The sequence below is a fragment of the Stegostoma tigrinum genome, unplaced genomic scaffold (assembly GCF_030684315.1).
Source record: "Stegostoma tigrinum isolate sSteTig4 unplaced genomic scaffold, sSteTig4.hap1 scaffold_50, whole genome shotgun sequence".
In the NCBI taxonomy this organism is placed as follows: Eukaryota; Metazoa; Chordata; class Chondrichthyes; order Orectolobiformes; family Stegostomatidae; genus Stegostoma; species Stegostoma tigrinum.
In genome coordinates, this window is record NW_026728430.1 from 1,240,624 (window position 1) to 1,265,281 (window position 24,658).

Consider the following 24,658-nt stretch of genomic DNA (forward strand, 5'->3'; position numbering starts at 1 on the left):
CCGGGGTCAGAACCATGTGTACCTGAAACTGATGCCAACCCGTTATAGCTACTGCATTCAACTGCTTGCATTACAAACAGCAGAACTGAGACATTACAGACAGGGTGGAATGATTGCAAGATCAACAGACCAACTATCCTGCTACAGCCAGTCATAAATGGTGATGGGGACAGCAGGAACTGCTGATGCTGAAGGCTGAGATAACAAGCTGTGGAGTTGGATGAACGCAGCAGGCCAGGCAGCATCAAAGGAGCAGGAAAGCTGATGTTTCAGGTCTGGACCCGTCTTCAGAAAAAAAGTAGGGGAACAGAGCTCTGAAATAGAGAGGGGGGAGGCAGTGATAGAAGGTAGATAGTGGAGCAGATAGGTGGAGAGAGGATGGACAGGTCAAGGAGTTGGGGATGAAGCATAAAGGTGTGCTAGGTGGGGAGATTTGACGGGGGTTGGTCAGTGAGGAGGGAGTGTAGGTGCTCCACAAAGCAGTCTCCAAACATGCGAGATAACACAGTGTGAAGCTGGAGGAACACAGCAGGCCAAGCAGATTCAGGGGAGCAGGAAATTTTGACGTTTCAGGTCGGGACCCTGATTCAAAAATGGGTGAGGGGAAGGGGATTCTGAAATAAATAGGGAGACAGGGAGGCGGATAGAAGATGGATAAAGGAGAAGATAGGGTGAAAGGAGACAGACAGGTCAAAGAGTTGGGGTTAGAACCAGTGAAGGTGACTGTAGGTGTGGAGTTAAGGGGAGATAGGTCAGTCCAGGGAGGATGGATGGGTCGGCAGGGTGTTGGGTGAGGATAGTGGATAGGGGATGGGGAAGGGGCTTGAGATGGGAGGAATAGTTGGGGAGGCAGGGACTAGCTGGGCTGGTTTTGGCATGTGGTTGAGGGAGGGAAGATTTTGAAGCTTGTGAAATCCACATTGCTACCGTTGGGCTGCAGGGTTCCCAAGTGAAATATGAGATGCTGTTTCTGCATCTTTCGGGTGGCATCATTGTGGCAATGCAGGAGGCCCAGGATGGACATGCCATCCGAGGAGTTGGGGGGGGGGTGGAAATTGAAATGGTTCGCGACTGGGAGGTGTAGTTGTTTGTTGCGAACAGAGCATAGGCGTTCCGCAAAGCATTCGCCAAGCCTCCGTTTGGTTTTCCCGATGTAGAGGAGGCCACAACGGGAATAGCGGATACAGTACATAACATTGACAGATGTGCAGTTGAACATCTGTTTGATGTGAAAAGTCTTCCTTGGGCCTGGGATGGGGGTGAAGGGGGAGATATAGGGGCAGGCATGGCACTTGCTTCGGTTGCAGGGAAACATGCCGGGGGTGGTGGGGCTGGAGGGCAGTGTGGACCGGACAAGGAAGTCACAGAGAGAGTGGTCCTTCCGGAAAGCAGATAAGGGTAGGAACAGAAAAATGTCTTTGGTGGTGGGGTCGGATTGCAGATGGCGGAAATGGCGGAGGATGATGCGTTGGATTTGGAGGTTGGTCATGTGGTATGTGAGGACGATGGGTATTCAGTTTTGGTTATTATTGCGAATATGGGTGTGAGGGATGAGTTGCGGGAAATGCGGGAGACATGGTCGAGGGTATTTTTGATCACTGTGGAGGGGAAGTTGCGGTTTTTGAAAAAAGAGGACATCTGGGATGTTTGGGAGTATCATAGACCGAGACATCTTTGTCAAAGATCATCAGTCTCCTTTGCTTTGTGCAGAACATCTTCAGTTTCTCCAACCTGACCTTACAACTAATATCCCTCAGTTCCTGAATCATTCTGATCCATCTCCTTTCAATCACTCCACAGACCCTCACATCCTTTGTGCACACCACCTGTTTGTGCAGACCCGAATGCTCTGTGTTCAAGTGGGTGATGTTGTCACACACGGGCAATTGCTCAGTGACATCACCCTGAATCCTGGGCATTTCATGAACTGTGGGTTTCTTCTGACCCCAGTGGTTCTGATATCTTTTGAGCTGCAGACTCCAGCATTTGATTTTAACGTTGAAGACAATGAAATTATTTCAGTATTTTTAACCAGTAATGTACACATTTTGTATCAGAGATAATAGGAACTGCAGATGCTGGAGAATCTGAGATAACAAAGTGTGGAGCTGGATGAACACAGAAGGCGAAGCATCATCTTAGGAGCACAAAAGCTGACGTTTCGGGCTTAGACCCTTCATCAGAAAAGCGGAATGGGGAGAGGGTTCTGATATAAATAGGTAGCGAGGGAGAGGCGGATCAAAGATGGATCGAGGAGAAGATAGCTGGAGAGGCAAAGGCGGCAGAAAAACTGCTCAATGTCCTAACGTGACTGCCATTCATGGATGTGTGGGTGAATGAGGACAAAGGTAATCCCCTTACTGAGGACTAACCGTTTGACCTCAGTCAGTGGGAGGTCTGGGGGGATGGTGAAAATTCGGCAGGGCTCAGCGTGGCTGTCTCCTCTGGGGCTGCTGACTGTGGACTGTTTGGCCTGCTGTGTTCATCCAGCTCCACACTTTGTTATCTCATGTACACATTTTGCTTCACATACTGTTCTCAGTCATCTGACTCTGGTGTTGGTGTGATGTAAATCATATCCCACTAACATGAGGATTTTGCAGAGGTGACAAAGAAGATTGATGAAAGCAGAGAGGGTAAACATTGTTTGGATGCACTTCGGAAAGGTGTTTGAAAAGGTTCCTCATGGTAGACTGGTTAGATCACATGGAATCCAGTGGAAGCTAGTGATTTGGATCCAAGACTGGCTTGAAGGCAGGATGCACAGAGTGACGGTAGAGTGTTATATTTCGGACTGGAGACCTGTGACCTGTGGTGTGTCACAAGAATCAGTGCTGGGACACTGCTTATCCATAACTTTATATAAATGATTTAGATGGAAGCACAGAAGGGATGGTTAGTAAGTTTGCAGATGGCCCCAAAATTCATGTTGTTGTGGATAGTGAAGAATGTTATCTCAGAGTACAACGGGACCTTGATCAGATGGGCCAATGGGCCAAGGAGTCTCTGATCGAGTTCAGATAAATGTGATGTGATGCGATTTGGTAAGGCAAACTAGGGCAGGACTTATAAGTTAATGGTAAGGTCTTGGGGAGTGTCACCAAACAAAGACATTGGGGTGCAGATGCATAGTTCCTTGAAAGCGGAGTCACAGTTAAGACAGGGTGGGGAAGAAGGCATTTGGCATGCTTGCTTTTATTGATCAATGTACTGAGTATCGGAGTTTGGACATTATAATGCATGTGTACAGAACATTGCCACTTTTCGAATACTGCACTCAGTTATAATATTCCTGCTACAGGGAAGTTGTTTAACTGAAAGTTTTCAGAAAAAAAAACATTTACAAGAGTGGTGCTTGGATTGAATGGTTTGAGCTACAGGAAGAGGTGGCTGAATAGGCCGGAGCTGATTCCCTGGAACGTTATAGGCTGAGGCGTGACCTTACAGAGGTTTGTAAAATCATGAGAGGCTTGGATGGGGTGAATTGTCAATATCTTTTCCTCAAGGAAAGGAATCCAAACCTGAGAGCATGGGTTTAAGTTGAGAGGCGAAGGGTTTAAAAGGGACCTGAGGGACAGTTTTCCACGTAGAGAATGCTGCATGTATGGAGGAGGTGGTACAATCACAGCTCTTAAACAGCATCAGGATTGGTAAATGAATAGGAAGGCGACAGAGGGATAGGGGCCAAATGTTGGCAAATGGGACTAAAATAACTTAGGATATCTGGTTCGAATAGACAAGTTGCAGCAATCAGTCTGTTTCCATCCTTTATATCTCTACAGCTCTTGGATCTTAATTTACAATTCTAAATTACCAGATTGTAATTGGAATGTTTGGAGTCGAAGCCAAACCATTTGTGACTTATTCAATGTACTGAACTTAATATCCAGCATCACGCTGCTCATTTCCATGAAGGGCGGGGAGTGACGTTAGGGATGTTGGAGTGGTTTGGGGACCAGATTTCATATATTCCAGGTCAGATGGATTAGTCTAAGAAATTCTGTTTTGTAACTGTGACCCAGTACTTCCTGACAGGGATATTACTTGATCAGAATTAGAATTTGTTTCAAGTATTTGATTTGATTTGGGAAGAGGCAGGCATTTTTACGCATTGCTAACAGTTCAGTTTGCTTAGTGCACAGAATAGAACGGCACAAAAATCAGACCCTTTTAGCAACTGCAGGCACATTGACACTGCAGACAGTTACACATTCCAAAGAAACAGACGGGGTGGGATGGGTTTGGAGGGCAGGGGATGGTGATTCGCCTTTTTTTTTGTAACAAAGAGTCACATTTATCAAGGGAGGTAGATCCACCATTTTCAGCGAGTGGTTCCTTCCTGCCGGCTGTACACTGCCTGAGAGGGTGCTGGAAGCAGAATCATTCATGGCCCTCAGGAGAGAGTTGAATGATGACAGATTTACAGGGCATCGGGAAGAGCATGGTGGGTGGGACTGGTGAAGTTACCCACACAGACAGCTGATGCAGAGAGTGACAGGCTGAAGCACCTTCCTCTGTGCTGGGACATTCTCTGAGTGTGCGGTTCTGCACCGATTGTTGCTGCAATCTCACTGACCCGCTGCTGGTCATGGAGCTGGCTGATGAGGCTTGTTGGTGACGTCAGCTCCGCCCTACCTCATCTGATTGGTACATTTCCGATGACCTACATTCACTACGAAGATTTTTTTCTAGAAAAGTGATGAAAAAGCACTGGTGCAAACTGACTTGTTTGCCCTGGTTAAGAAGTCCAGGAGTTTGGGAACAACAGTAAAAACTGTAAGCAGTGATTTACAAGTCTTTGCACACAGTCAGGCTGATGGAAAATAGGATCAAGTGTGTGTTATATCAAGTGTTCAGAGTTAGTGGCTATCACATGTGTGGAACCGTGGCCTGGGTTTCAGTGTGGAGAGGACACTGCTGAAAAAGCATTTGTTTCTCTCAGCTGTAATATCTCATATGTCCTTTACCTAGGGACCCTATATTAAACTGATTTTTGGAGCAGGGAGTTGGAATATGAGCTTTCTCCATGCATTATTGTGGTATTGCAGTGTTCCCAGGAATGGTGCAGTCTTATTAAACCAATTTTAAAAGCGGACTGATCAAAACTTGAGAAATCCGAGGTGTAAACACCTTGTTATCTCAGATTCTCCAGCATTTGAAGTTCCTACAATCCTTGAAGAATGCTGGGATATGCTCAATGCTCTGGAACCGTAATCATGGAATTCCTACAGTGTGGAAACAGGCCCTTCAGCCCAACAAGTCCACACCATACCTCACAGCATCCCAGCCAGAACTATAACCTTCCTAATGTACCCCTCCCTGAATACAACAGGCAATTTAGCACAGCCAATCCAACTAACCTGCACATCTTTGGACTGTGGGAGGAAACTCACACAGACATGTGGAAAACGTGCAAACTCCACACAGGCAGTCACCCAAGGCTGGAATCGAACCCGGGTCCGAGTGCTGTGAGGCAGCAGTGCGAACCACTGAGCCACCGTGCCACTAAAATGCTTTCTCTCAGTACTTTCACCCAACTTTCTCTAAATATGCTTGTTTCAAGGTAAACGTTAATCTCTCCTTTTCTGCATGTTCAGCACTTGCTCTGAAAGTTATCACCTCATCCCTGGTACATGCTGCACCTTCCCACCAACACCCTCCCTGAATATTCACACATGACATCAGAAGTAAAAGAAAATCACCTGCCAACACTACCTCACTACAAATAGCATTTCAGAAAAAAATGCTATCAAAGTGTTCACTAGTTTTGAATTTGATGTTGATGACTTGGATGTATTGAACGAGAGATTTTGGGAACACTGTGAGCCAGGAAAGGATATGGTGTATACAACGCACGTTTTTCAAGTGAGTGCAAGAGCAACCAATCAAACAGGTGTGCATGTGACTGCTTCATTTTTCTCAAGTCGAGGCCTGTGAGTTTCATCAGATTACTGACTCACTGATGTGGAACACAACTGCGAATGACCAAGTCAGGTGGCATATTACACCGAAAGCCAATTCTCAAATTAGCCAGACCAATAGATATTTGCAGATCTAGCAAAATGAGCCAGAGTGAAATAAAAATGTTACATCAAGATGCAGAATTGCCTGTCCACAAAGTACATTCTTGCTGTCAGAACTCTACATGCTTTTCAGCACCTGAGGCATGTTCTGCTTAGGGCCTGCCACAATATCTCTGCCTTTCCCTGGCATTTTAGCACTTTGATGTCTCAACTAGAACCTAATGTCTCACAGTGCTCCTGTCTTGCCTGGCTGTTTACTGCAGGCATAAGCCATGCAGCTTATCACTGTTATTACCAGCAGTCAGTCAAGGGCGAGTCAGCAGATGGTCACCAGTTACATCTTCAAAATGCTCCAGCAGATTTGTTGAGCCTGAATTATGATCATCAATCCAAGCTGACCCTGTCCATTCCTGCCATTGGAGGTCAGTTTGATGAAATTCTCAAAAAGTGTTCGGGAGGTTCAAGTCCATAGCTCTCTGAAATTGCAACACAAGTAGATAAGATGGTGAAGAATTTTGCTTTCGTGGTACACAGCATCAGGATATGGTCAACGTGGATGTCTGGTTCATAAGTGGCATGTCAGAGCATGCACTGTTTGTATGAGAATAACTATGGTTTCAACTATGAAATGGCCACAACTTGATCAAAAGAGAAAGTGACCATCAAGCAGTTTGAACTGTCAGCTGTCAAATAAATTAAGACAGTTTAACGTATTTGCAGGAGTTTTTAATTTTTTTTAAAAATTCATTCATGGGATGATCACATCACTGGATAAGAATGGCAGTTTCCTTCCCTGTAGGCCATCGGTGAACAGATGGGTTTTTCCAACAAAGACAATGGATTGACAGTCATCATCACATTCTTATTTCCAGATGGATTCACACCTAGGTCCCCAGACCAGTATCTCAGCCTCTAGGGAAGTGATGGACAGAAGACTAAATAGAAAATATGTACTAGAAATCACACAATGTTTTGGTTTATGTTTCCGTCATGAGATCCATCACTGCTATGGACACCAGGTAAAGAGCTGACGAGACTGCAATGCTCCCAGGCAGAGTCACAGCGGTCACCAGGTTTCATAGCCGACGGGGAAAATGCAAATCAGGGATTATAGGACATGACTCAACCCAATCCTATGTTTGGATTTAAAACATTCCTTTGATTTTTATCCACAAACTGAAAGATTACATTGTTTCCAATAAACAAATGTCTGTGGGAGAGCAACAGAATCTGTCATTGTAAAGGTGTGCAGACCTATCTAACAAATAAAGGGCCATCGAGATCATCACAGAATTCCTACAGTGTGGAAGATGGCCATTCAGTCAATATCAACCCTGCAAAGAGCATCCCAACCAGTCTCACACCCTACCCTATCCCTGCATTTTGCACACAAGATACTATGGGCAATTTAGCATAGTGAATCTACATAATTTGCACATTTTTGGACTGTGGGAGGAAACCAGAGCATCTGGAGGAAACTCACGCAGACAGTGTCTGGGTAAGACAATCTTCGTCAGGTCAGTGCGGACTTGATGGGCTAAGTGGTCTGCTCCCACAGTGGAGGGATTCTATGATCTCCAGAAACAAGCCCAAAACACATGGTTTTTGAATCGACTATAACAAAGTGTGGAGCTGGATGAACACAGCAGGCCAAGCAGCATCTCAGGAGCACAAAAGCTGACGTTTCAGGCCTTGACCCTTCTCTAGGCCCGAAAAGTCAGCTTTTGTGCTCCTGAGATGCTGCTTGGCCTGCTGTGTTCATCCAGCTCCACACTTTTTGTTATCTTGGATTCTCCAGCATCTGCAGTTCCCATTATCACTGATACTATTTTTGATTCTACTGTTAGCTATATTCAAACCAATCAACTTATTCAGAAATTTGCTGGTCATTAACCAGGAACCAGGAATGTACCAGGAAATCCCTTTTCACATATCATGCAGGTGGATAGGCTTTAGTCAGTGTGAATGTGTCGATGTGTTGTGACAACGTGACTATTTCCAAGCTCTACCTTACACAACTGTTAGTGTGACATTTTATTCACAATACCAGCACCTTTAATTGAGCAGGTATCGGTAACATCTGTACAAACAGCCCAACACCATGGTTTATTTGATAGTGAGAGTGACAGCAATGTTCTTCAACTGTGGTTGTCTGCGAACTCGCTGGTGTGTTAACAGTTTGGATGACAATGAATCCCTTCCCACACAGAGCTCATGAAAGGTCTCTCCCCAGAGTGAACTCGCTGGTGTATCAGCGGGGAATTCGAGTCAGCAAAGCCTTTCCCTCACGCAGAACAGGTCAATGGTCTCTCTCCAGTGTGACTCTGGTGGTCAGTTTCTAGCTGGGATGGATGAAGAAATTCCTTCCTGCAATCTGCACATTTCCACACTGTCTCCCAGTGTCACTGCACTGGTGTTTGGACATTTCAGATGAATCTTCACAGACTCTTCAACACACACACCATGTGCATTTCTCCCCAATGTGAGTGCTGCTTTTTCCTTCAATGTTCAAAATCCTGAGAAAATTGGGTTGTGATAAACAAAGTGACCGTCAGACCTGGATGTGGGCCTGTTTAAATTCTCCAACTGCAGACTATACTTTCAAAGAGAAAGTAAGTAAGAAACCAGAAGGACACAGATTGTGAAACTGAGAAATTCTCTGGACATGTGTGCAGCAACACTTGGGGAATATGCTGGATCACCATTAGAACAAATTCATTCATAAATATCCTCCAGGTAAGGGATCCAGTCAGTGTTTGCATCAAACTACCAAAAGAGAGAATTGGGAGAGCCAGCGAGGAAGGACAGTCATTGTATAGATCTGTAACTCCACCTTTCGATCCCTCTGAAAGAGTAAGAGCAGTGCAGAAGTAAAATTGTGGAAATCTGAAATGAAAACAAAAAAAATGCTTCATCAGCGTTGTACAGCACAAAACAATCCCTTTGGTCCCAGTTGTCCACGCTGACCAGATATCCCAAATTAATCTAATCCCATTTGCAAGCATTTGACCTATATTCTGCTACACGCTTCCTATTCACGTACCTTTTAAATGTTGTAACTGTACCAGCTTCCTCTGGCACCTCATTCTGCACAGGCACCACCCACTTTCCCTTTAAAAAAAGGAAATTTGCTGGAAAAGCTCAGCAAGCCTGGTGGCATCTGTGGAGGAGGGGGAAAAAAGTTAACATTTCGGGACCGGTGACCCTTCCTCAGAACCCGAAACTCTTCTCTCCTCCACAGATGCTGCCAAACCTGCTGAGCTTTTCCAGCAACTTTGTTTTCTTTTCAGATTTACAGCATCTGCAGTTCTTTTGGCTCCCTTTTAAAGACTTTCCCTCTCAGCTTAAGCCAATGTTATTAGTTCTAGTCTCTAATTCAGGTTAGTTCTTCTCTAACCTGGGAAAACAATCTTGGCCATTCACCCTACACCCACCATAATTTTATTAACCTCTATAAGGTCACCCCTCAGCCTTCAATGCTCCAGGTAAAATAGCCCCAGCATATTCAACCTCTCCCTACATCTCAAAACTTCCACCTCCTGCAACATCCTTATAAATCTTTTCTGCACCCTGCCAAGTTTAACAGCATCATTCCTATAGCAGGGAGACCAGAACTGAACACAATATTCCAAAAGCAGCATAATCAATGTCTTGTTCAGCCTATAACATGACCTCCCAACTCCTACACTCAATGCACTGACCAATAAATGCCAGCACAGCAAATATCATCTTCACTACCTTCTGTACCTGCAATCCACCTTCAAGGAACTGTGCACCTGCACCCCAAGGAGTCTCTGTTGCATAACAGCCCCGAGGGCCTCATCAGTAACTGTTTAAGTCCTGCCCTGATTTGTCATTGCCATAATGCAAATCGCTCACATTTATCTGAACTAAGTGTATTTCTATCACTCCTTGGCCCATCAACCCATTGATTACGTTCCCATTGTACTTGGGAAGTAAACTCCTTTGCTGTCTACTACAACAACAATAATTTTAGTGTCATCTGCAAACTTACTAACCATTCCTCCAATATTCATTCCACATGATTTGCATCAATGATAAAAAAAGCAGTGGACCCAGCACCAATCCTTGCAGCACACTGCTGTTCATAGTCTTCCAGACTGAACCCGCTCCCCGCCCCCCACCATGATCCTGTTTCCTACCTTCAAGCCAATTTTGTTTCAAATAGCTAACTCTCCCTGGGTTCCATTTGATCTAATCTTGCTAACCAGTCTGTCATGTGGAGCTTTGGTGAATGCCTTGCTGAAGTCCATAATAGACAGTGTCCACTGCTTTGCCTTCTTCAATCTTCTTTGTCACTTCTTCAAAAAACTCAATCAAGTTAGTGAGACAAGATTTCCTACTCACAAAGCCATGTCTACCATCCCTAATCAGTCTTTGCTTCTCTAACCACATGCAAATCCTGTCCCTCAGAATCCCCTCCAGCAATTTACCCACCACTGACATCAGGCTCAACGGTCGATGGTCCTCTGGCTTTTCCTTAAAGAATGGCACCACATTAGCCACCCGGCCTTCTGGCACTTCACTAGTGTCAGTGATACAAATACCTCAGCAAGGGGCCAGCAATTACTTCCCCAGCTTCTCCCAGAGTTTGTGGGTAACACCTGATCAGGTGCCAGGAACCTATCCACCTTTATGCATTTTAAGACATCCAGCACCTAGATCTCTGTAATATAGACACTTCTCACGACTCATTATTTATGATTCCAAGCTCTCTCACTGCCATATCCTTCTCTGCAGTAAATACTCATTCACTATCTCAGCCTGCAGTTCCACACAGACAGCCTTGTTGATCTTTAAAGGGGCCCCTATTTTTTCCCTTGTTGTTTTTTTGTCCCAAATGAAGTTTCAGAATCTCTTGGGATTCCCCTTAACTCAATTTGCCAAAGATAGCTCATGTCTCCTTTTTGCCGTCCTGATTTCCCTCAAGTATACTCCTACTGCCCCTATACTTTGAAGGATTGACCCAAATCCTGATGTCAGTACCCAACATGTGCTGCCTTCTTTTTCTTGACCAGAGCCTCAATTTCTCCAGTCAGCCAGTATCCCCTACATTTACCAGCCTTGCCCTTCACGTGAACAGGAACATGTGCCTGGCTCTCCTTATTTTAGTTTTGAGGGCCTCCCACTTTCCAAGCATTCCTTGACCTACATATTACCTCTCCCGATCATCTTTTGGAAGTTCTTGCCCAATAATGTCAAAGTTGGCCTTACTTCAATTTAATGCATATTTAGAATTTTGAAATGTATAAGTTTTATATGTAAACTGATCACATCTGCCTGCATCTGGCATATACTCCTCTAAAGCTCTCTTATCTATGTCCCTATTCAAGTGTCTTTTAAACAATGTGACTGTACCTGTATCTGCCACTTCCTCTGAGTTTGTTCCACACGTGGACAAGTTCGTAAAAATAAAAAAATCCATGTCTTTTTAAATATGTATTTCTCCTCTCACCTTACATACATGTCCCCTTGTCTTGAAATCACCCAACCTTGGGAATAAACCCTTGCTATTCGCATAATCTGTGCCCTCATGATTTTATCAACCTCTAAGGTCACTCCTTAACCCATTATACTCCAGTGAGAAAAGTCCTAGCTTTGTCTGTCTATTTGATAATCAAGCTCTCCAATCCTGGCAACATCCCAGCAAGTCTGTTCTGAACTGTCTCCAGTTCAATAATAATGTCCTTCCTGTAACAGGGCAACCAGAGCTGCACACAATACCTCAAATGAAGCCTCAATGTCCTATACAACCTCAACATAACATCCCAACTCTGAGACTCAGAGGTCTGAGCAATGAAAGCAAGTGTGCTAAACAACATATTAACCACCCTGACTACTTGTCTACATAAACTTCAAAGAATTATGTACCTGAATCTCAGCATTTCTCTGTTTCACAACTCTACCCTGGGTGCAACCATCAATTGTTGGTCCTACCCTGTTCATTTTACCAAAATACAATATCTCACATTTATTCAAATTGAACTTCATCCTCCACTTCTCAACCCATTGACATAATTGATCAAGATCTCACTGTCATCTTAGATAACCTTCACTAACCACTAATTCTCGTATCGTCTGCAAACTTACTAATCTTGTCCCTTAAATTCGCATCCAAATCATTAATATAAATGAGAAACAAAAGTGGCCCCTGCACAGATTGCTGTGGAACACACTGGTCACAGAACTCCACTCTGAAAAATCCCCCAACACCACATTCTCTCCGACAACTAAGCCAATTCCGCTTCCAATAAGCGAGCTCTTCCTGAATCACGTGTGATCTAACTTTACTCATTAGTCTACCACGTGGAACCCGGTCAAAGGCTTCACTCTCACTCTGGGAGGTGCTGCAAATCTGACCCAATTCCCCCGCTATTTGTCCATCATTCCTTGAAAAGTTAAATCCCAACTCTCTTCTGAGAATAACTGCTAAATCTGCATCCAGCTACCATTCAGACTGTTCCAGATCCTGGGAACTTGCTGAGTCAAACAAACAATCTTCACATTTTCACCCTGCATTATTTGCCAATTAGCTGAATGTTGTATTCTACGGTTACCAAACATTGCTACAATGGAGAATTATCTCGGCTTCTGTTAGCTCTCTCCAAGCCAAAGACCCACCATAATTTTAATTGACTTATGGGATGTGGTCTTTCCTGCACAAACTAATATTGATTGCCCATTTTTATTGGATTTGGAGAAAGTGGTACTTTCTATGACTGCTGCACTCCATGTGCTGTAAGTACACCACTGTGTTGTTATGATGATAATCCACCCTGGAGCCTCACTACCCTCCCGATTGCAGGAATCATACCTCAAACTTCACTACCCACCTGATCATGCCCTCGAGCCTCACTACCTGCATTACTGCAGGCATTACCATCGAGCCTCAACACGCTTCACATCTCTGGAATCCCTCTCCAGCCTCACTACCTGCCTATCGTTGGAATCCCCCACTAGCCACATAACTCACACCATCTATTCAGATTCCTCCAGTCTCACAAACCACCTCATCTCTAATCTCCTCCAGCCCACAAACTTCTTTAGCTCTATAATTGTCTTCAGCCTCACAAACCTCCCTTTGTCTGAGGTCTCCTCCAGCCTCACAATCTTCCCCATTTCTGTAATCTCATCCAAGCTCACTTTTCCCTATTTTTGGAATCTTCTCCGGTCTCAGAACCCTTCCTGTCTCTAATATCGTCCAGCCTCACAAATGGATGATACAAGAATGATATTTCTTTCCTCTAATACAATCCTTATTTTTATACATCCACTTGATGGCGGTACTTTCAATTTCCTGGGCTTCAGGCCCCTGAATTTCGAGGTAAACCGCATTACGTCTATACCTCACTTTTCTCCCGAAAATACTGACCAATCATGAGTCATTTGTTCTAATATCTCATATTCTGAAATGACTTGACATATTGCTGGGTATCCTCCTATGTGAAGAGTCTCGGAGGTCTACAGCACAGAAAAAGTCTTTGTGGCCCATCCAGCCTGTGCCAGTTAAAAACCACCACCTAACTATTCTAATCTAATTTTCCAGAACTTGGCCCATAGACTCTGCATTGGCATCACAAGTGTGCATCTATATATATCTTAAACGCTATGAGGATCTCTGTGCCTACCACCCTCACAGACAGTGAGGTTCAGTGCCATTGTCACAGCATGATGACATTACAGACAGGAAAAGAGACGAGCTGAGTCTGTGCAAACCAAAGATCCCCCACACACTGTGAAAGACGGGAGGGTGCCTGATCGGAGGCAGAGGAGATTTAACAGAATGGTTTGTAGGGAGAGGGTTTTTAGTTGCATGGTTAGGGCTGTTTTTATTATAATTTTGTGTGACTTAGACATTTCTGGTACATATTGAGAATATCCATCTACAATAGATGGACTTCCTCTCAATCTCTCTCCTCGCCTGGGGTGCAGTAATCTTCAGGTTAAACCAGCCCTATGGTCAGGTAGGACAATGGTGACTTTACCTTAGGCATAGTGATGCCACTGTGCCTCGGTGGTGTAGAGGGGAATGTTGCATGTGGTGGATGGGACACCACTCTGACACTGCTTCATCTGGAGGATGTTACCTTTCTTTAATATTGTTGGGGCTGTACTCATGCAGGGAAGTGGAAAATGTTCCAACACAATCCGGATGAGTGCCTTACACACAGGAAACAAACTGTCATTGGGTAATCAGGTGCTTGGGGAAACTAAGATTGATCTCCTTGTAACAAAGGATTTTGAGGGGACCTTTGATAGGAGGTGTTTACAAAAGATAAACATTAGGACGGCAAAATGTACACTCAACTGGCCATAAAAAAGGGCTACAGGACATATATTAAAAGTCGTAGGAAAGATCTATTGAGAGAATGGGGTAATAAGAAAGAAATTTTACATGGCAAATGGGAATGAGCAGGAACACAATACTCACACACAATGCGAATATCCAGGTCCTGATTGAATTGAGTAATTCTGTCAGAGTTTGGTGTTACAATTATTGAGCTTCCTACCTGAAAGTCCACTTGTAATATCCTGTAACACAAATTCATAAAATCCATCACTGTCAGAGTAGGAATCCACAACATCCCCTCCTCCTGGCCGAGGGTAACTGTGCATTGTTCCTGCTGCACATTATTCCTTGTGGGAGTCAGCAGCTGATTCGAGGGATTTCTAGGAATTTCCACATTGGGGCTTCATGTCACTGAACAGAACAACAGGTGTTTGACACAAGGCAAAGAATGGCCAAGATTTAGTGAGATGCAGGCAGCAGGATTTGCTTCCTTTTCTTTCCTTCTGTGCTGCTGCACTGCCACAATGAGACATCAGCTTTTCCGGCCCAATGCAACTTGATGAACAAGTTGTCTCGATTCTGAGAAATGGGCAGTAAGCTTCTCCCAGTCATTTGAAAAAACACCCCTTAAAAAGGCAGCAATTACGTATGTGTCATGTTGCCCAGTGCTCCCAACAAAAAGATGAGAAGAATGAGGAAGGATCTCATAAAAAGGGATAACAGTCAAGTTCCATGAGGGTTAGAGTTTATGGAGAGATATTGATAAATGGGCGACAAGTCGGCAAATGGAGTATAATTTGGGAAAACGTGAAGTTGCTAATTTTTGAGGAGATGACCAAAGAACAGTGTTATTTAAAAATGTAAAAACTGTGGAAAACTGCAACACAAAAGGGATTCAGGAATAATTGTGCAGGAAGCATGAAGCGAGCATACAGTTGCAACAGGTAATCGGGAAGGGTCATGGGATGTTATCCTTATGTCAAGGTGTTTGCAGTAGAAGAGTTTGGAATACATGTCTTAGGACAAATGTACAACTTGCTGGCAAGACCACATCTGGAAGAATGTGAGCAGCTTTTTTGGTCCACTTATTTGAGCAAGTATATAACTTCACTGGAGGCATTTCAAAGAAGATGAACTAAGATGATCATTGGTTTGGAGGGATTATGTTTTAAGCTAAGACGAAACAGGTCTGGAATATACTAACTAGATTTTTTTGAAGAATGAGAGATGTTCTAATTAAAAATAGAGGATTCTCAAGGGAGTTGACAGGATAAATGCTGAGGAAATATTTCTCATCGTGGGAGCAGATTCTCGATAAGGCAGAGAAGAGAGGGTTCTCTTTTGGAATTGTCAAGCTTAAGGCAACACAGACATGGGTAAGGGGTTTCAGTCGCGAATGAGCTGGAGTGAGGTGGAGAGAAGGAGCATTTTAGAGATTGAAATGTATTTGTGGTATTTGTGGTATCTGGCATTTGTGATTGAAATGTACGGTAAGATGTTCATCTTGAGACCAGATATGACAGCATTATTGAGAAGGGTGCAGTTCAGCCTCAGACAGTTCCCAATGAGAGGGATGGATTCAGTACAATAGTAAGGAAAAATAATTTGTAATAATAACTGAAGGCAATGTGTTTTACTATCACAAAGTGTTATTGGAGGAAATTTCAACTAATCAAGTAGTGGAAGCATGATAAGCAGTTTTATAACTGAGTAACAGTGGAGCAAAGTGATGGAGACGAGTTAGATCTGAACATTGTAGAATACATGTGAAAGTTAACACAGTGCTTGTGGAAGATCTCACCTCCTGGAAGTATGTTGGTGAGAAACAGCATGGGCCAAGGATAGATCCTGGAGGGACATTTACGACATGAATTTCAGACAGGAAAGAGAGATGGAGTGGGATTTTCCAATGACGGTGAGGTCGAACATTGGTTTTAAACAGAATGGGTGAGAAGGACATAACCAGAAAAGAGAAACAGACAGAACAAGTAACAATATCTGTGAATTGGCATGGGGGAAGAGGCAGGGAGGAGGAGGAGGAGGAGAAATAAGAGTTGGAATATTTGTAGTTTAGTGAGAATAGGGCAAAGTGTTAAGATGAGCTCTGATAAGGCTTGACATGAAACTGGACAAAGATGCAAGTTTAAGCCTAAAACGAGGAGCAACATGCTAAGCAATTTGGTTTGGTGGGCTTGTGGAAGAGAGGGAAGCAGCAGAGGCAGCTGATTGGATTGTCTCAATCTTAGTGACATAGAAACTGCATGTGTCTCCTTCACTTGCTGTTGGAGCGGAGGATGGAGGAGACAGGATGATGGACAGTGTTTTGCAAAGAAACAATGCCTGTGTTAGTGATATTTAAAAATGAGTGAACAAACCTGATGACTAACTTTTATCCAGAATGTTAAAATGTACAACAGAAGTCCAGGTTCAAATCCTATCTCAGCAGATGGTGGAATTTGAATTCAATTAAAAAAAAAACTGGAAGAATCAACTGGTTGCCATGGCAACAATTGCTGATGACAGAGTGAAAAAAAAATCTAATGTCCTTCGGGGAAAGAAATTTGCCAACCTCAGCAAGCCACTCAGTTGCAAATCACTGCAAAGTTTCAACAAAGGAATGAAGCTGGGTGGCCCATTTGGCATCTACCAGGGAACTAGGAAAGACAACTGCAGAATCAGCCCTATCGGCCCCCCAAACTCCTGCTTAATAATATCTGGGGGCTAGTGGCAAAATTTGGAGAGCCGCTTCAAAGACGAGTCAAGGAACAGTGTCAGACTCATGGAAACATACCTGGCAAACAATGACACACACCACTATCATTGTCCTTAGTGAAGCCCTGTCCCAGCAGACGTGACAGCACAGTGCTATTCTGACCAGATTATTTGACCTGGGAGTACTCAACATTGACTCTGACGCCTGGAAGTCTCATGGCTCCTGCTGATTACCATGTACCATCCTCCCTTGGTTGATAAATCAGCAGTAGTATTATCGCTAGATTATTAATCCAGAGACCCAGATAACATTCTGAGGACCTGGGTTCGCATCCTGCCATGGCAGATGGTGAAACATGAATTAAATAATGATCTGGAACTAAGATTCTCATGATGACCATGAAACCATTGCCAATTATCAGGAAAGACCCATCTGGTTCACTTATGCCCTTTCCGGAAATGTGCCATCCTTACCTGGTCTGGATGACATGTGACTCCAAACCCATAGTGATGTGCTTGACTCTTAACTGCCTTCCAGGTAATAAACGCTGGTCCAGCCAGCGATTTCCACATCCCAAGAGGGAATTTTAAGAAACAAAAAACTCCATCATGTTGAACAGCACTTGGAGAAAGCACTGCGAGTGTGAATAGCACTAAATGTACTCAATGTCCACATCAGGAGTAGTTTGCAGGAGGATTACCAATCAGGCTGGTCGGGTCCTGAAGGACAAAGCTGCTTGGCTGGGACTGCAGCAGGTGCTGACGCACCAAACGGGGAAAATATAGCTGATCTCATCACCACCAATTTCCCAGCTGCAGAGGCATCTGTCCATGACAGGATTGTTAACAGCAACCACCGCACAGTCCTGTGGAGACAAAGCCTCATCTTAAACTTGAGAATACCCCCCATTGCGTTGGGTGGCACTAACTTCGGCTAAAAGGGACAGACTTGGAACAGACACAGGAGCTCAAAACCAGATATCTATGAGGCTTTGAGAGAGACTGCAACAGTAGCAGACCTTCTCCAGCACAATCTGTAACCTCATGGCCCAGCATATCCTACAGACAGCCATTGCCATTGATCCAGGGGACCAACACTGGTTGAACGGAGAGTATTGGAGGGCACGCCAAGGGCAGCACCAGGCATACCTAAAAAATAAGGTGCCAACCTGGTAAAACCACCAAACAGGACTATCTGCATGCCAAATAGCATAAGCAGCAAGAGTTAGAGCTAAGCCACCCCATAACCAATAGATCAGATGCAAGCTCTGCAGTTCTGCCACACCCAGTCGTGAACAGTGATGGACAATTAAACAACTCACTGGAGGAAGAATGCCAAAAATCCCCATCTTTACCCGACACAGGAGCCCAACCTATCCATGCAAAAGACAAGTCTGCAGCAATCTTCAGCCAGAAGTGCCAACTGGATGATCCAACTCAGCCTTCTCCAGAGGTCCCCAACATCAGAGATGTGAGTTTTCATCCAATTTGATTCATTTCACATAATATTAAAGAAATGAATGAACAGTGCAAAGGTTATGGGCCCTGGCAACACTCTGACTAGTGCTCTACAGCTTGCTAGCATCCAAGCCAAACTATTTCAGTCCTGCTACAGCGCTGGCATCTACTAACAATTTGGGAAACTGCCCAGGTCTGTTCAGCACAAAAACATTGAAAATCGAACCCGACCAATTTCCCCTCAAGCAATCTACTCTCTATCATCAGTAAAGTGATAGAAGGTGTTGTCACAGCAGTATTAAGCAGCACTTACTCAGCAGTAACCTGCTCAGTGACACCCAGTTTGGGCCATGGTGGGCACTCGGTTCCTGATCTTATTACAGACTTGATCCGCAAATTCACAAACAGCTGAATTCCTGAGGTGAGGTGAGGGTAAACAGCAGAGCCCTGCACAAAAACCACTTATTTCCACTTCAGTGACAATGACTGACAGTGACACCTTAGTTTCAGCTCATCTGCTGAACCTCTCATCTATTCCTGTGTTATCTCTAGACTTAACTACCCAAATTCACTGCCAGTTGGCCTCCCACATTCAACATCCCTGCAATCTCAAGAATACCTAAAATTCTGCTGCACACAAGTTCATTTGTACCAAGACCTGTTCACCATCACTACTGTGCTCCCTGAACCACAAAGGCTCCTATTTATAAGCAACAATTTAAAATTCTCACCCGTGATTTAATTCCTGGCTGTGATGAGCCCTATCTCCCTGCACCAAACAACCTTCAAGACTTCGATAACTCATTTAGTTCCAGACTCCAACAATGCGTTTAATCATCCCTTCACTATTGGAGGCTGTTTCTAAAGTTGCCAGAAAACGTGATCTGGAATTCCCCTGATAAACCTCTTAGGTTTGCTTTCCTTGAGAGAGTCAGGAAAACCTGTAGATTTGGTAACTTTTTGGTCACCTGACCTAATATGGCCTTACGTCAAAAGTTTGTTGATAATATTTTTGTGAAATTATAAAACATGATAAAAATACAAATAGTTTGTTGATTTGGACATACACCATTAGCTCTTCAGTATCGCTAGATGAATGATCTGTAACTTCTCAAATGGAGCATTGTGAGAGCACCTTTATCATACAAACTGCAGTAGCACACGAAAGTTAAACATCACCTTCTCCACAGGTAACAGGGCTTTGGCAACGATCGCTGGTATCTGTGGAAGGAGAAACACACAGTAAATGCTGCAGAAGTGCAAAATGAATGACACAGATAAAAACGCTGTAGAATTTGGTGGTCTGAAATGGAAGAAAAATACACTCTCTTTCTGGGAAAATATTTCCTGACTGTGAAAGATACCATTCAAAAATTAATCTGGTAAGAGAGCAGCACATGGTCAGGGGGTGGGCAGCAGTGGAAAATTTATTTACAAAAAAGGTACAAGGAAATTACAGTAAAATACTACAGAGATCAAATCTATCCATCATTAGAGACTGAAGAGATTAGACACCGACAAAGGTGATCAGGGAGCACAGAAGTGAGCAAGAGCAGTGTGAGCTGCTATGATCCAACAGTCTGGGAAAAAAAATCCATAAGAAACAAACATTTCTCTTGGATAAGAGATAATAGGAACTGCAGATGCTGGAGAATCCAAGATAACAAGGTGTGGAGCTGGATGAACACAGCAGGCCAAGGAGCATCTTCGGAGCAGGAAAGCTGACGTTTTGGGCCTGGACACTTCATCAGAAATGGGGGAGGGGAAGAGGATTCTGAACGAAATAGGGAGAGAGGGGGAGACAGATCAAAGATGGAGAGAAAAGATATTTGGAGAGGAGACAGACAAGTTAAAGAGGCGGGCATGGAGCAGGTAAAGATGAGGAGAGGTGGGGAGGTAGGGAGGTGATAGGTCAGTCCAGGGAGGACAGACAGGTCAAGGGGGTGGGATGAAGTTAGTAAGCAGGAAATAGGGGTGCAGCTTGAGGTGGGAGGAGGCGATAGGAGAGAGGAAGAACAGGTTAGGGAGGGAGGGACAAGCTGGGCTAGTTTTGGGATGCAGTTGGGGGAGGGGAGATTTTGAGGCTTCTGAAATCCACATGGACACCATTGGGCTGCAGGGTTCCCAGGCAGAATATGTGTTGCTGTTCCTGCAACCCTTGGGTGGCATCATTGTGGCACTGCAGGTGGCCCAGGATGGACATGTCATCTGAGGAATGGGATGGGGAGTTGAAATGGTTCGCGACTGGGAGATGCAGTTGTTTCTTGCGAACTGAGCGTAGGTGTTCTGCAAAGCAGTCCCCAAGCCTCCGCTTGGTTTCCGCAATGTAGAGGAGGCCACAACGGGTAGAGGGGATGCAGTATACCACATTGGCAGATGTGAAGGTGAACATCTGCTCGATGTAGAAAGTCTTCTTGGGGCCTGGGATGGGGGGGGGGGGGGGGGGGGAGGGGGGGGGAAGAGAAGAGGGAGGAGGTGTGGAGGCAAGTGTAGCACTTCCTTTGGTTGCAGGGGAAGGTGCTGGGAGTAGTGGGGTTGGAGGGCAGTGTGGAGCGGACAAGGGAGTCACGGAGAGACTGGTCTCTCCGGAAGGCAAGCAAGGGTGGGGAGGGAAAAATGTCTTTGATGGTGAGGTCGGATTGCTGATGGCGGAAGTGTCAGAGGATGACGTGTTCGATCCGGAGATTGGTGGAGTGGTATGTGAGGATGAGGGGGATTCTTTTTCAGTTGTTATTGCAGGGACAGGGTGCGAGGGAGGAGTTGTAGAAAAATGCAGGAGACACGGTCAAGGGTGTTCTTGACCACTCTGGTGGGGAGGTGGGGAGTGGAGTTGCGGTCCTTGAAAAACAAGGGCATCATAGATGTACGGGAGTGGAATCCTGGGAGCAGATGCGGCAGAGGTGAAGCAATTGGGAATAGGAGATGGCATTTTTGCAGGACGGTGGGTGGGTGTGAGATGTTAATGTGATAACATCCCATTAATTTAAAGAAGTATAGAAATCAAAGTCTTTCATCTGCATTTGATTCCTATACAGAGACTTTGATTTATAGAAGTAAAGTCTTTTATCTACTCACATCGGTATGCAGACACTGCCCTGAAGCTTCCTGCCCAGCTAGGAATTCAGTGTAAAGCTTTTGTAACTCCTTATCTTCTCACACATCGGCATGCAGACACTGTCTTAAGTTTCCTGACTGAACTGAAATTAGAATCAATCTGTATCAAATAGGGTTAGGTGGGGAAATTTTGTAAAGGTGTGAAACCTCTAAAGCATGTAACTTCTGTCGCTGACTAAGGGGCCAGGGCACTGACTTTGTCCTAGCCAGACATACTGGCAACTTGAAATCACAATCTGTCCCGGACAACAACTCAAAATCACCTCCTGCCATGAGCAGCTACTTCACAAGCAATCGATACTATATCCTGGTCTTTTATGTTATCGATGTAATAATTGCTTGGTATCCTGTTTTTGTCTGTTGTAGTAATTGTTTTATGTATCATGTCATTGGAGGTTGTGAAATCGTTTTCTGTATCATGTCTTTTGTAAAGTATAAAAAGCAGGGACTGTCCGGAGAGAACTCCTTGTGAGACTTTGCACTGTGTGCCGGGTTGAGTACAGTGATTCTTCACAGCTTGTACTTGCCTGGTAAGAAAATGATTGGTGTTTTTCTAAACAGGTCAGTGTCTTGTTATTGCAGCACGTCCGTGAGGGTCTCCGAAAACAAACTTGACAGGTGGGAGGTGGTGTATTCTAGGTAGCTGTGGGAGTCAGTGGGCTTGAAATATATATCGGTTTTGAGATTGTTCCCCAAGATGGAAATAGAGGACCAGGAAGGTGAGAGAGGTGGTTAGAGATGGTCCAGGTGAACTTAAGGTTGGGGTGGAAGGTGTTGGTGAAGTGGGCGAACTGTTCGAGCTCCTCATAGGAGCACGAGGCAGCGCCGATCCAGTACATGGATGACTGTAGGAAGAGGTACGGAAGAGGGATTGTTCCAACAAAGAGGCAGGCAAAGCTTGGGCCCATGCAGGTACCCATGGCCACCCCCTTTGTCTGTAGGCAGTGGGACGAGTTCACCGAAGCACATAATGGCGTCAGTGGAGGGGAACTGGTCAGACCTGCAGGACAGGAAATAGCGTAGGGCTTTGAGGCCATCTGTATGGGGTATGCAGGTGCTAATGTGGTATACTGCACCGCTGCACCCGTTCTGGCCTCCTCTACATCAGGGAAACCAAGCAGAGGCTTGGGGACCGCTTTACAGAACACCTACACTCAGTTCGCAATAAACAATTGCTCATCCCCACCTCCCTAACCTGCTCTTCCTCTCACCTATCCCCTCCTCCCATCTCAAGCCACACCCCCATTTCCTACTTGCTAACCTCATCCCACCCCTTTGACTTGTTGGTCCTCCATAGACTGACCCATCCCCTCCCCACCTACACTCACCTTTACCTGCTCCATCCCCACCTCTAACTTGTCTGTCTCCTCTCCACTTGTCTCCCACTCTCTCCCTGTTTGTTTCAGCATCCCCTTCCCCTCCCCCATTTCTGAAGGGTGTGGGCCCGAATACGTCAGTTTTCCTGTTTCTCTGATGCTGCCTGTCCTGTTGTGTTCCTCCAGCTTCACCCCCGGCCCTTTTAAAGTTTCAAAGCTGTCGCGCATGCGCCCCGCGGATCACTGCCCCCAATAAAGATGGTGACGATCACACGGGCCTATCGCCATCTGAGGCGTTGATTTGTTTTCTGCAAACGTGAGTCTGGGAGTTTCAAATGGGTGTGTTTTCGGACGTGCACTAACTGTTTGTAAAACTTCCAAACCCATACGAATATCACTTCCCTCCAGCTTTCTACCGTTTTGCTTTCTTTACTGTGGCCTGCTCTTACCTCAATTGCACAAATCTTGGTCTCAGCGAGGGATCTAGGCCCGAAACGTCAGCTTTCCTGCTCCTCTGATGCTGCTTGACCTGCTGTGTACATCCAGCTGCACACCGTGTTATCTCGGATTCTCCAGCATCTGCCGTTCCGGTTTTCTCAGCGACTCTGCACCGCACTCGTGGATGATCACGTGGTTTTCACTGATCCCGCCCTCCCTTCATTCTGATTGGGCGACATCCGTCCGGTCATGCACGGCACACCTGTGCTCCTATTGGTCGCGCACTGACATCAATCAGCCAGACTTCACTGTGAGCTGGAGCATGCGCAGTGCTTTGTGTTATTGTTCGAAGCAAATGAACGTCGTCGCAATGTTTCATTTTGAGACGAATGAGACTGAAAACTGGATCTGTCTTTTTACCTTCACAGATGCTGCCAGACCTGCTGAGCTTTTCCAGCAACTTTGCTTTTGTTCCTGATTGACAACATCCCAGTTCTTTTGTTATTTTTTAATAAGTCGCGATTGAAAAGGCTTCCTGCCGCTCAAAGCTGAAGGTACTCTTGATACCGCTCTGTCAGCCAATAGAGAAATAGCGGTGAAATAAGGGTAATAAATACAGGTCTAGCAGTCCTCAGGTAAGATGTAAAGGGAATAATTATGAATATGAAGAACATCACGTGGTGAAGTGAGGTGAGTGTTGTTCATATGAACTGTGATTGGGCAGAGAGGGAGGTTAATCAAAAAAGAACAAGCAGAAAAGAGATTCTCAAGAAAGGTCTGTGCAATGGAAAGCAACGAGAATCAGAAGATAAAAGCCCAACACAAGAAAAAGTTTGAAGACCGCGGCTGCAGAAACTCCAATAAGTTGTTTCACTGCTCTACTGCCTAGTTATTGACTTAAGCAGTATAATCCACATTCAACTGTAAGTAGCTATCTGAGTTTGTCACTGTAGTTTACTTCATAACAGATAAACTCCACACTTTGTCTCAATAAAGCTGACAGTTGGTTCACCAATTAGTTCTGCTGCCAAGTCCGTTCTTGTTTGAAAAGGGGTATAGATCACATTTAAATAGACAATGAAAAATGTCAATCCAGGCTGGGAGCAAAATTCTACTCCCTCGCCACTGACTCCATCCCTGCCCCTGGTAACTGGCAGGTAACACACTGGTCACAGTCAGGGTGCAATATTTCACCCCAAGATGAGCTTCTAACCACATTACTCACCCCCACACTCATTATCACAAAGACCACATACAATTTCAACCTCAACAGCATCTCAGGTCAT

General features: G+C 44.8%; 1 protein-coding gene and 1 long non-coding RNA gene across 2 annotated transcripts in view; one reads left to right on the forward strand and one right to left on the reverse strand.

The window, feature by feature from the left end:
- Positions 1-6,727: 6,727 nt before the first annotated feature.
- LOC132208672 (uncharacterized) lies at positions 6,728-23,594 on the reverse strand. Its single transcript, XR_009444803.1, has 4 exons — positions 23,384-23,594; positions 19,572-19,725; positions 14,476-14,576; positions 6,728-8,909 (listed from the first exon to the last, which is right to left on the reverse strand). It is a non-coding gene; the product is annotated as an uncharacterized LOC132208672 (long non-coding RNA).
- LOC132208671 (ral guanine nucleotide dissociation stimulator-like 1) overlaps positions 23,298-24,658 on the forward strand; it is a 60,023-nt gene continuing 58,662 nt past the window's right edge. Inside the window, exon 1 of the mRNA XM_059644095.1 lies at positions 23,298-24,295. The gene's annotated coding sequence lies outside the window, so the exon portion shown is untranslated. The remainder of the gene's footprint in view (positions 24,296-24,658) is intronic.